General features: G+C 42.0%; 1 protein-coding gene across 1 annotated transcript in view; it reads right to left on the bottom strand.

Moving 5' to 3' along the window:
* Positions 1-11674, bottom strand: part of Usp53 (ubiquitin specific peptidase 53) — a 60708-nt gene extending 49034 nt beyond the window's left edge. The window contains exon 1 of the mRNA XM_040751920.1: positions 11459-11674. The gene's annotated coding sequence lies outside the window, so the exon portion shown is untranslated. The remainder of the gene's footprint in view (positions 1-11458) is intronic.
* Between the last annotated feature and the right edge of the window lie 1713 nt (positions 11675-13387).

Raw genomic sequence — 13387 nt, 5'->3', positions numbered from 1 at the left:
ATATTTGGGCAACACACAAATTGGTCTTGGTGGGTTTAAAAACCACAACACAAAGTTGGATGGGTGGGGAAGGGGGTAGATCTAGGAAGAGTTGGGAGAGTATAGTATAAAACTCCCAAAGAACTACTAAAAATATTTTAAGTTCTCATACAAAGCACTAAAAAGCAATGTAAACACAACATGTGTACACACAAAAGCATGATTTAAAAGTCAAGAGGCATGAATGTACTTAAATTCTATCAATGATTTCTAGAAAGAAAAAGTAAATATTTCTAGAAAGAGCTAAGAATTTTAGAGTTCAATTTGAGAGGTGAGAACAAGCAAAATGGGTGATTTAAAGTCTAAATATAACATGGAGAAAAAGAAAAGTAGAATAAAAAATTGTCAGAAAGAGAATGAATTAAACTAAGTTTCTGCAAAAACTGCTACATTAGACGAACCTTCATGAGGCTGATTAAAGGAAAGGGAAATATAAAACCAATGGAATTGATAAAGGAAAAAAGAAAATAGATATGTCAGCAATAAAAACATTATAAAAGAACTTCTAAACACAGCTCTAAAAATTCAAAGGTACAGATAACTGCATAGGAAAATATAAATTCCTAAAATTAATCCATGCAAAAGTATAAAACAAAAAGACTAAATAGAGGACAAACTATAAAAAAAGACAGGCATTCTCTCACTGAGAGTGGTGCCAGAATTGGACTCAAAGTCAAACGTCAACCTAATTTTCAAAGAACCATTACTTCCCAATACTAAATTATCACAGGCCACAAGGAAAATAAACTGCATTTTGAAATAGTCTTTCATATCCAAACATAGGCCCATATCATGAAGGAAACATAACCTTCATATCCAAACATGGGACCATATCACAAAGGAAACATAACCTTCATACTAAACATGGTAAGCCTTAGAACAATGTGACAGAAAACTGTAGCTGCTGGAAATTTATAAACAAAAATGTCAAAAGAGTGAAAGGTAGAGTTGATTCCAAACGGGAGTCTATATCTATGCCTAAGTAAGTACCGGGGAGGCTATGCAGAAGAGGAGTAACTCTCTTCATAATAGCCAAAAAGTGCCAATAGTCCACATTTCATCGAATGGCCATACAATGGAATATTTATTAATCACCACAAAAAGGAATGAAATACTGGTAACACGCTACATGGATGAAAACTGAAAACAAGTTGAGTGAAAGACGCCAGACACAAAAGCCCACATTTTGTGATTCCATTCACATAGTACAAGGTGGCTGCTTAGGACTGAAGAAGTAAGTGGAGGCTGCTGTGTTTGAGAAGGGACAGTTAAGGAGTACAGGTTGTTTCTTTTTTCTTGGAGGTGATAAAATGTTCTAAAATCATAGTGATGGGTATAACTTGTGTGAATAACTAAGGGCTACTGGCATGTACTTTAAACATAGAATTATGCTGTACATGAATTATATTTTAAAATGGAAAACCCAAGACGGCAGGTCTGCTTGGAAGGCTGGCCTGACAACTTTGAGAGGCTTACCACCCTAACTTACAAGAGAGAAGCTGCACTAGACTACAGACAACATGACTGGTCTCAAACATTTATTTTCCTTCTGGTATATTCTCAGTAGAGAATGCCTATGTAACCCCCAGTCTCCAGTGGGCTTCCTGGGAGACATTTTGCACATCGCTATAATCACTGCGGGAGGAAAGAGTGTACTGCATAAGCTCACAAACAGGAGGCCCCGAAAACTTATCTTCCATGTGCTTACTTTGCTTCTTATCCATTCACTCCAACAAGACCTACAATGAGTAAGACTGCACACTAGCTCTAAGTCCTGCTCTAGAATAGCAGCTGAGAAGGGGCTCTACAGTTTCTCCAACTCGAGGCAAAATAATGCAGTAATTAAGAGCTACTAAGCTGGCAAAAAAAATTTAAAAGAAACATTATTGGTGGAATAAAAGGAAAATGGTACTTTTGTTGTTGATTAAAAATACACACACACACACACACACACACACACACACGACACACTTGCATGTTCACGAATGCCCTCTGGCAATATATGTACCTGCCAAGAAGCATTAAAATTTAAAATATAAAAATAAAATATACTTTAGGGATGGAGAGATGGCTTAGCAGTTAAGACACTAGCTACTTTTTCAGGAGCAGAGTTCTGTTCCCAGTACTCCAGTCAAGCAGTTCATAACTGCCGATAACAGAAGCTCCAGCGTGCCTAACTCCCTGTTCTGGTCTCCACAGACACCAGCACACACATATGACTCATACATGCAACACACAAACACACCCCACAACAACAAAAACTTAACCTCCCCCCTCCCCAACCCAGAGCTGTGTACTGGGTAGCAGCAGTAAATCATGAAGGAAACAAAAGCATGCACCATCAGCAGAAAGACACTATCTACTGAGGTATGGGCAGAGGCTCTGCATGGGTTCCCAACAGGAAAGGCCTTTCTCCTATGAGAGGCGGGGCTTCTTCACCCTCCAAGGCTCTAGTGCTCTGACTTCCTCCCACCTGATCAGTGTGGTAGAATACAGGTCCTTATCTGTCCTATACACTTGCCTCAGTCTGCCTTACAGCTGTGTAACTTTATGTGGCAGGCTGCTCCAAAAACACTCGACAATCTCTGTAGTATACACCACTAGGTAGCATCCTGAACTCCACTCAAGGTTTGAATCCACAGGTCCTCCCTTCTTGTTCCTCATCCACAAGTGGGGGGGTGCAAACTTAGGGGTACCTCTCCTTCCTGCTCGCCCTGCCCTCTCTGCTCCAAGTCTGAAAATAATACACTGTGTTGTTCCATGAGTTACAGTGAGATGCCTCCTCTGTCTAAACATACTCAAGTCTGACTGCCTTCCCTTAGAGCTCTATGGGAGAATGGCTATCCTAAACTAGACACAAGAGTCACAAGGGTATCTGCCATAAGTAATTCCAAGTGAGAGGAACACCTGGTTACACACAGGTCCTGGATTTTGAGGCACTGGGTTATACTCCAGAACAAAATGTCATGAAAACTATGAAAGTACCCACAACCCAAATCACCCAAAGCCCTTTTCAGGGCAGGCCTTGTTACAGCCACTCTTCAGAGAGACCTTGGGACCAAATTACAGAAAAACAAGAAGCAACAGTGTTTTTATGTAGCAATGATTCCATTTGGGAAAGCAATAAAGTACGAAATGTGTATGTTTTATGTGAATGAACATCCAAGCAATTTCATTCATATTTGAAATGGGGCTGCTCAACCAACCTGGGGAAAAAGGACGGAAAATCCTGTGCCAAAAATAATTATGATGTGTCAGCTAGGCACATTTATATAATTCATAAAGTTCTCTATGTGTATATATGTTAACAAATGCAAAAAGATAAAACTAAATCTAAAGAAATTTAATGCAACAATGTTAGAATCATGCAAAATTAAAGGGAATCTCAATAAATTCAGTATCAAATTATCTTGGAGAATTTCATAGGAATTAGAAGTAAACAACAAACCAACACTTTACATAACAAAATATGAGTTTAATATATAGAAAACACAAAGAAGTGCTGAAGGCTAAAAGCAAGTGGAAAACAGGCTAACTACAAATCAACAAATGGAGAAGACTAAATGCCTAGCAAACACACACTTTAACCTTGGAATATCACCAACTAGAAATTATATCTATACCCATCAAACTGGCAAACTTCACACCAAGATTGCAGGCTACTTGAGGTAAATGGCTATTTATAAAAAATGGATATTTTGTTGATAGACTAATGATAAGTAGGTAAAGGAGCAAGCGTATAAGAGCAGTAAATCAGAAGACTGGCCCAGGAATGTGTAAGAAATGCCATGGTCCCGGGCCAGAGCAGCAGACTGCTAAGGGAAAGAATATGAGGTACCCTTCAGAAGGAAAACCCACAAAGCATATGAAGCGGAAGGATGACGGTGCTCACACTGTCTGCCTTTACCATCTCCAGGTCCAACAGCTGAGCAGCAAAAACCAAGCAAACTACAGGGACTCCAACCCTAAAACAGGTCTAAGGCTGGGCTGGCCATTAACTCTTGCCTCATATTAATCCCAATCTTCTTACACGCACTGCTATAGTTTTCTTAGCCTTTTATTTTTCTCTTCTGCTTACACCATGATTGGTTTCAGTATTCGATAAGATAAATAAAAAGTTTGGAAGATACTAGTACCAATTTGTTTTCACTATTAGTATTTTTAAATCCAGGATTTAAAAACTAGCCTACTTTTCTGAGTCATGGTTATTAAATAAAATTCATTCCTCTAATGTACAGCTGAGTGAGTTTTGACTTGTAATCACTACTACAGCCAACTGTTTGCAAACCCCTGAAAACTCTCTCAAGCCTCTTCATAGTCATAACCTCTGCCAGTGCGAAGGGCAGAAGTAAAATAATGTGCACACATACACATACATGCACAAACACAGGTACACATATTCCCACACTTTACCCCCTACTCTCCAAAACATGAAGATAGGCAGGATGCAATCCATTGATGGTGTCTGTTTTAGGTCACAAACGATTTTGGGGGGGCAATCTAATAATAGGAGCCCTGAAAAGCAAAGAGGACTTTCTTTAGCCTGTGTGTGTGTGTGTGTGTGTGTGTGTGTGTGTGTGTGTGTGTGTGTAGATTCCATTCCTGCAGGGTATCCAGGATGTGGAGCCCACATGAGTGTGGGGAGTCTTCAGGACCAAAGAACGGAGTTTTAGTCCTACAAGGAAAAGAATCTGTCTGTTAGCAGATTCTTCCCTGAGGACTCTGCCAGCCAGAAGCCTACCCATTTGACACTCTGACTTTAGCCTTGGGAAACAGAGGACAGACTCAATCTGGACTTGTAGAATTAATCTGGACTGGTTTCCTAAAAACTGTAAAAGAATTAACAGGAATTATTTTAAGTTGCTAAATTTGTGGTAATTTGTTACACCATAATAGAGAACTATGACACCCAACTAAAGCAAGCATCCATCTGCTTTTTGTTCCCATAGTTTTAATTTTCTAGAATTCCACACAAATGAAATTGTATAATGATTATTTCTTTTGAGTTATTAGTATTAACTAAGTATTTCTTAATGCTTACTGCTTTTGCATTTCATCAATTTACTGCATAATTCAGCAAACTTTCACTCCTTATGATTAAGCAGTGCTATAGATGTATTTAGTATAGCAAAATGTATATTTTTGGATTGTTTTCAACTTATGGTTATTGTAAATAAGCATGAACATTTGAGTACAAGTCGTTTATAGTCTGTTTTCTCATTTGTTTTTCTCCCTATTTCTCTTGGGAATATATTGAGTGGGATTACTAGGCTGTATGCTTGCTTATGTTTCACTTCATTTTTAAAAAAAAAAATCGCCAAGCTGCATTGCAAACTTTCAAATACCAGTTTTAAATTCCCAACACTGGCATTGGAGAGCTGCAGCTACACCAGGTCTTCACCAACAGTAGTTACCTCAATGCCTCTTATTAAGAGATACTGGGGTTTGTATTGTTACAATGTGGCTGGAACACGCATTTCTAGGACTGAGCTGGTTTTCACATGTTTAGGTGCCTTCATACCTCTCTTGGGAAGAAGATTACATTCACTCTTCTAGTCATTATCTCACTGGATTGTATGCCTTATTGGCCTTTAAGAATTCTTTAATTTTAAAGTTTAAATTGAAGTCTAACTTATCAAGGTTTTAGATTTTACACCAATTTTTTGGCCGCTATAACACAATAACTTTGTTTAGATATTATAAACAATAACAACTTATCTTTCAGTTTTGAAGATAACAGCGGCTGGTGAGGGTTTACTTTCTTCTTCATCCACACATGGAAGAAGAGTTGAGCAAGGCTACTCTTCATGAAGGTTTTGCTTGCCTGACCTCCCCCAAACTTTACCTGTGAACACTACTGCACTGGGCTTAGGTACCAACTCAGGGGTTTTAAGGGCTCACAAACATTCACACTACAGCAACTCTATTAATATACCTACATCCTACCCTGTAGTCTCACTTCTAGCTATGTGACCTTCGGCTTTTTCTCCTTCTAGCAGACTGGCTCCTTGTCATTCTCAAACATGTATCAAGCAAATTCCCACTCTCTGGAGCCTTGGCAGTGGTGTCGCTCTGCCTGGAATTACTAGTGTCTCCCTGATCCTTGTGGCTTTGCCTTCCCTTCTCTCTAAAGCCTCACCTTCTAAACGTAGACTACAATTATGTAAAGTTGCAAATCACCATGACTTCCCTCGTACCTTCCTAACGCCCTGACTATTTTTACCTTGGCACTTTTTAACCTTCTAAAACACGATATAATTGACCTACTGTGTGTCCTATTTACTATCTCCTCCTCTCAATTCTCTGAAAATGTAAAGCAAATTCCAAGCATCTTCAGTTTGAATGAATCTGAGGGGGAAAGGAGAAATCCTAAATAACAAGCCTTCACAAAAGTGTTCCTAACAAAGATTATCAGCATCCAACCTTTTGACACTGAAATATGAGGCTATCATCTCTAAACACATCCGGGTGCACTCATAGCTAGGCTGGGATCAAGCAGCCCCTGGGCTGCAGGACAGACAAGCCTGACACAGACTATGCAGATACAAGACAATTTCCTAATCTCTGGCAGCTAGGTGTCAGTACTACACTCCCAAGGACATAGTATATTACACCATGCCTATATGCCCGACTATACAGGAGGGGAACTTTTACTGAGTTCAAACAGTTATTGAGCTTTGGGGAAGTTATTAGAAAAGAAGGGCTTCAATGTACAGAACCTATACAGAAAAAGCCCAAGCATGAAGTACTGATAGGCAAAGAATCCCTAGACTGACTCTTGACAAGGATGGAATCTGTGTTCTGATACTTACCTCATAAAATAACATGAGGATGTACCTAGCCACAGAAAGTAATAGAAGAGGCGCCTTGCCACGACCTAAATGCTTCCCAGTTTGCCCTGGCATCTCATCTGCTCAGTGGTCTTCTTAATCCTAAAATGACGGCTCACACACAGCTTCAGATTCCCTTAGATACTCTTGTCTGTGTTCTACAGAAACACAGTGCGGCTCTCCAAATGTAACTCAAGGATGAAGCAGCCTACCATCCTCTGTCAAATGAGACTCTGCTTCAGCAGTGTGGTGTGGCTGGAAGTTGAAAGAACAGGAAGAGAAGCAGAAGCCTATAAAAGAAGAGAAAAAACTAGCCTACCACCCTTCCAACTTTAGAAACTCAATGAGAAGAGGAGGCAGCTAGAAGTAAGGCTTAGAGGAGGACAAATTCAGGGCCTGGTGTGGTTGCTCATGCCTACTAGCTGGCATAGCACTTAGTGTTGTGATTTTTTTAAAGTGGCACATGAGAGAAAGTTGCCATGGGACAGAGCTCAAGTGCAAGTTTTTTTGTTTTGTTTTTTACTAGGGAAAGGGATCATAGAAGGGAAAAGGGGAATGAGGAGATTGGCCTCCCAGGACAGGAGCATGGGGAGAGAGCAAGGAGAGTGGGGGGAGGGGGACAGAGAGGCAGAGAGATGGAGGGGACAGGAAGTAAGTAGGGCCCTTTTAAAAGGGAACATAATGAATGTGCACAGATGGTGCTTTAGTGACTGAGCTGAGGATGTATCCTGTCAGAACCCCAAGGGCAGGCCTAGTACAGATGCTGAATACTAATACTCAGGAGTTGATGCCTCCTGGGTTTGAGGCAGTTTTAGGCTACATGGTGAATTCTAGAACACATTGAACTATACAACAAAAACTTGTCTCAAGAAGCACCCCATCAAAAAATATAAGGAAAATTCTGATTTATGATTACTTAACAGTTTAATATTTGAATCTCTATGACCTAACACATAGTATAACAAGAAAAGGTTTACTGAGAAAAACCTGCTAGCCCAGAAAAACTGAAAAGCTAAGTTAGAAACAATATATCTTGGGGCTAGAGAGTTTACAGTGGCTGCTTTCCCAGAGGATCTACATTCGGATTCCAAGCACCCATACGGCAGCTCAGAACTGTCTGTAACTCCAGTCCCAGGTGACTCAACACCAGCTTCTGGCCTCTGTGAGTACCAGGCACACAGAGGATCCACAGACACTAATACAGGCAAATATGTGTACACAAGAAAAAACCAACATAATCCAATGTTTTAAAAGCTTCTTACACCTTTATTTATTTTTTTACTGTTCAATTTGATAAAACTTCATACTATCTGAAAGGTTCAGGCATTACTCTGGCCTGCCCTGTTACCTGGCAGGATACACTCAGGCAATACTCTGGCCAGCCCAGAGTTCCGTGAGAACCATGCAGGTGCAAAGGACCCCTTTAAAGGACTGATTCCTGCCCGTTTATGCTCTCTTGCTCTTGCTCTTACTCTCTTTCCCTCTTACACTCTTACTCTCATCTTACTCTGTCTCTCTCTGCGTCTCTCTCATATCTTATCTCTCTCTCTCTGCTCTGCACGGGTTGGTTACCTCTCACCCCCCTTTCCCCTCCCTGTCCACCAATAAACTCCACGTGGGATCGTTGAGTCGCGGTTTGTGTCTCCTTACTGGATAAACCTAAACATTTTAACAACACTATCCAAACTTCATTTTATTTACTAGAATGGTTAAGATGGCACTGAAGTTGTAGTAGCTCTTTGGTCACAGCACTGGCCTACCATGGGGATTTGGTTCAATCCCCAGCATCAAAGCCAACCACACGCAGCCGGGCGGTGGTGGTGGCACACACCTTTAATTCCAGCACTCGGGAGGAGACGCAGGTGGATCTCTGTAAATTGGACACCAGCCTGGTCTACAAGAGCTAGTTCCAGGACAGCCTCCAAAGCCACAGAGAAACCCTATTTTGAAACCCTCCCCCAAAAATACCAAAACCAACCACACACACATACATGCACATGTACATAAAGCTAGGATAGTGAAGGTTTACTAAAATTTTATTTCCCAGATTACAAATATGAACACATGAGACAATTTGAGTCCTGGGGAACTTCTACTGGCCTAATGTAGCCTCCTCTGATAACATTTTTTAAGAGTACATTAAAAAAAATCGTCACACAGAAACCAATTATATTAAAGCCTTATATAGTGATGCATACCTATCATCTCAGCACTTGGAAGGCTGAAGGAGGACTATAAATTTGAGGTTAGCCTAGGCTACAAAGGAAGACAAATAAATAAATAATAAAATTATAGGAGTATACTACATTTGTGATCATGGACCAACAAAGAATTGGTAAAGAGCTGGGCATTGGTGGTGCATGCCTTTAATCCCAGCACTCGGGAGGCAGAGGCAGGCAGATCTCTGTGATTTCAAGGCCAGCCTGGTCTACAGAGTAAGTTCCAGGACAGCCTCCAAAACAATAGAGAAACCCTGTCTCAAAAAACAAACAAACAAACAAAAGAATTGGTAAAGAATATTAATTAACTTGGAAAAGAATAGTACAAACGTGTTTGCCTTTCCTATCTATATAGTATATATAGTATATAGTATATATAGTATTCCTACTATTAGAAAAGAACAGTAACTTTCGAAGGTTAGGGTGTTATATAAAGTTACTTAAAATTTCAATAGCTTGTAAGGAATTTTTACTTATGACAGAGCAGCTACACCTATGTCTTGTTTCTATTATATATGCATATTGTAAACAAACACCTTAAAAATTATTTCTATACAAAGTTAATAATCTACCATACCAATACTACATTTGTATTCTCACTAATCTCTGCTTATCCAAGATGACACGTCTTTCCTTAAGGCAAGATCTCATGAAGAGCTTCATATCTTAGCACACTGTGTTCAAAATGTTTGCACATGCAATATATAAGCTACTAAGCTTTCTGCAGATTGTCATTAGGGTCTATAATTAGGATATACCTTATAGTTAAAGCTGTGAAATAACAAGTCTGCTAAGCATTTTAGTAACTCAACACCTTTGCCAGTTAACATAAACGACTAGTGTATGGAGATAAAATGTATTTTCAGAAAGCTGGAGAGTCAAGCAACAATCATTCCTTCTACAACTAGAGTTCCAACAAGTCTTGGAATGGAAGCAACTGACTTTAGCTTCTAAAAGTGCACTATCACCTCTTAAACCAGGTTAAGTTTCTTTTCAACCTCTAGCTTTGTCCTGTTAAAACAAACTTCCAAGCCCTTGGACACCAAAACTGCATTTCTTGACCCTACAAAGTGAAGATAAACTTTGGATAGTAAACAATATAAAACGTATCTTGAATAAGACAGTACATTCTGAAACTGGAGGGGCATTGTGGGCTTTCTTTTTTAGAAAATGTGTCCAACCACTAAAACGACAAACTCTTATTTAAAAAACTTGCGACGTCTTCGTCTTTCAGAGAAAACAGTAACGAACTGCTGGTGTCAATTGCCACGAGGTGGATAGGTCCTACAACTTTATGAATTAAAAAAAAATCGTAGGGAAAAGGCTTGCTGTGAGGAGGGGCATCTCCTGCTTTTTTACACTTTGAGAAAAATACATAATTATCGTTGGCTTGATTTACAAACTAAATAAATCGCTTTCACAAGTGTATAGACAATAATCGTGACCCTAAACAAATTGTCCAAAGGAGCTCATTTTATAAAAGCCTCTAAAAGACAAGGCAAAAACCTTAGTTTCCATACTACAGCTCCCACCCATAAGTCTATTTGGAATTCTGACAAAAGCAGATAAATCATACAGTACATTTGAGGAATGTTCTCTTCATTTTTTCCTATCAATTTTTCTTTAAGAAGCTGAAGTATCGTCATCACAGACCAGAAAACACAACTGACAAGTTACCAATTTAACCAATTTTTTCCACCATAACTTTGTATCAACAGTTTGCCACACCTTTTAAATGTGAAAATTAGCATGCTTCAGTGCTAACTACAAAGGACTTTATTTCAAAAGTAGCCTAGAAAATATCGCGTTGGGGGGGGCCGGGGGAGATTTCCAGACCTGGAAAACTGCGAACAGATAAGGACCTGCGGTTACATTTTGCAAGCATTTATCAGGTCCTGCATGGATAAAGCAAACCTCTTGATAATAACAAAACCTCCAAACAGGCTCAGATTGCAGGCTTTCAGATCCTCCCAGTTACACCTGTGCAGGCACTTCCTGTTCTCCCGCGCCACCGACCAGTAGTTTGGGTAATTGTACCGTAAAGCGCCGTTTAGAAGCTAAACATTAACTTTGTCCATCTCTGTACAGCTACTGAGAAACCCCCACCCCAAGATTCTATCACATCCAATCCAGTCTGCTCCCCCGAGGAGGGACGCCAATCATGCTGGAGCCCCGGAGCAGGCAGAGTGCCCTGCGACAGCAGGGCTGGACCGTGAGGGACAGGAGCCGGGACAGCACATCCCGACCCAGCCGGATCCCGCCCTCAGCCCGCGGCCACCCGGGTCAGCACGCCCGATCGGGCGAGCCGGTTGCAGGCCGAGGGGGCGCGGGTCCTCCGCCCTCCGCCCAGCGTGGGCTCCCGACACTCACCCCAAGCTCTACCTCCCGAGCGCCGCAGCCTTCCAGTCCCGCTGGCCCGCCTCCGCCTCACGCCGACACCCACAACGTCGTGACAGCCGAAACGACACGCAGAGAGGCAGACGGCCACGGCCGCTCTCCGCCGCCCGCCCGCGTGGAGCATGCGCGCACACGGGACCCAGGGGCCGGTCTGGCCAGTGACACCTGCGATCAACAGGTCTCTGGACCCCGCCCTCCCTCGCCGCGTCGGGATGCCCCGCCCCTCGCGCCGGCCCCCGCCTTCCCGTCGCGCCCCGCCCCCGCCCGTGAATTCCCAGCCTTCCTGCGGGTGATGCTCCGTGTCCGCGGGCCTCCGTGTGGCGCGAGATCCCGCGAGAGCAGGACTTGGGCTTTTTTTCCATCCCCGTCGCGGGGGTGGCGCTCGCTGTGAGGACGGACGTGGAGGTTCCTCGAGCGGCCGTGTGGGTCTGGGCCTGGGAAGGTTCCCGCGGCAGACGTGGTGGATGTGCTGTTCTGCGCCTTGGTTTGCGGTTTTGTAATCCGAGTGCGGGTCCTGCCGGAACTGAGCCGTGGCGGGGTCGGCGCCCCGGGGTTCTCAGGGCTCCTGGGAGTCGGTACGGCTTGTTTGCAGTTGAATGGTTTCCACCGGCGTGAATGTTATTTTCCCTAGCCGGTGGTTTCGTGACCATTAATAAAATGAAAGGCTTAACCAGCGCCTTGACCCGGTTAATCTTTGTCAGAAAATTTGGCAGTTTCGTTTCCGTGTTTTGGAACAGGTTTTAAGTTGCAAGCTGCTATTGAGAACCGGGCTAGCCTTTGTTTGAAAAATTTGTCTTAGGGATAATAGCGAAAAGGAAAAACAAAAACAGAAAGCCTATCTGGCCACCAAGATCTCTCAAAAGTAGATGTAGTTTTGAAAGATGTTTCCAGAGCCGGCGTATGTAGAACATAGTGATAAAAATAGACGTAGGTAAACTCATAGGTGACTCCTAAGTTCATCTAAAGAAACAGGATGAGGCAACCTTGGAAGTTGATAGGTGACATGCGGTGAGTTTATTGTGCTTGAAACTGGATCACTGAGAATTTATTGAACGTTTACCACATAAGAGAAGTGAAATAAAATGAAGCTACAGACGCCGTCCTCCACGTTAAAAATTGGAGTGGAGGGAAACCAGCCGCACCTACCTCTCTGATACACGTTAATCATTCTTCTCTGTGACCCATAGTTTTCTGCACTACATCTTAGGTCGCCTCTTTCCCCATCACGGACATTATATCCAAAGCACTCTCGGGTGTGCATTTTCATGTTGGATCCCCCAACTGTCGATTTGGATTTTACTTTAGTGCCTTAAATATGTCCTAAAATAGACTCGGACATCTTTATCTTACCCTGGTATCAGGTTTATCCCCCACCATCTGTACTTCAAATAATGGCACCCCACTGTCCTCCTTTATTCTATCTACACTATTGCCAAGTCATATGAACTCTTACCTCCCTTAAGTATCTCTCAAACCTGTTGTAACTCACTCATCCTTCCGGTGATCGGTTTATCTTCTGACCCATTTCCCACTCCAACCTCCATTCCACCAGTAGCTTTTCTAACATGAAAATGACCATGATACCCTCATTAAGAGCTTTTCCAGATGTCTTCCTTCCATTACCATCTGCATTGTCTTTCATGATCTTACCCCAATACTGGTCCTCTCACCTGACATTCCCCCATTTTCTTTATGCTAGTTATTCTAAAATCCCCACTGTTCTGTTATCCTATGAGGCCTTCATGATCTCCTCAGTCCCAATTGAATGCTTCCTCTCTTCCTTACATCTTTTCATAGCTTCCTGAGACAAACTTACCCCCCATTTACCCTTTTATGGACATAATTCTTTTTTTCTTTCTTTTTTGGTGTTTCCAGACAGGGTTTCTCTGTGTAGCCCTCACT

This window comes from Mesocricetus auratus, unplaced genomic scaffold (assembly GCF_017639785.1).
Source record: "Mesocricetus auratus isolate SY011 unplaced genomic scaffold, BCM_Maur_2.0 Super-Scaffold_100009, whole genome shotgun sequence".
Lineage (NCBI taxonomy): Eukaryota > Metazoa > Chordata > Mammalia > Rodentia > Cricetidae > Mesocricetus > Mesocricetus auratus.
The sequence above is the reverse complement of the archived record's forward strand: the minus strand, read 5'-3'. Positions and strand labels throughout refer to the sequence as shown.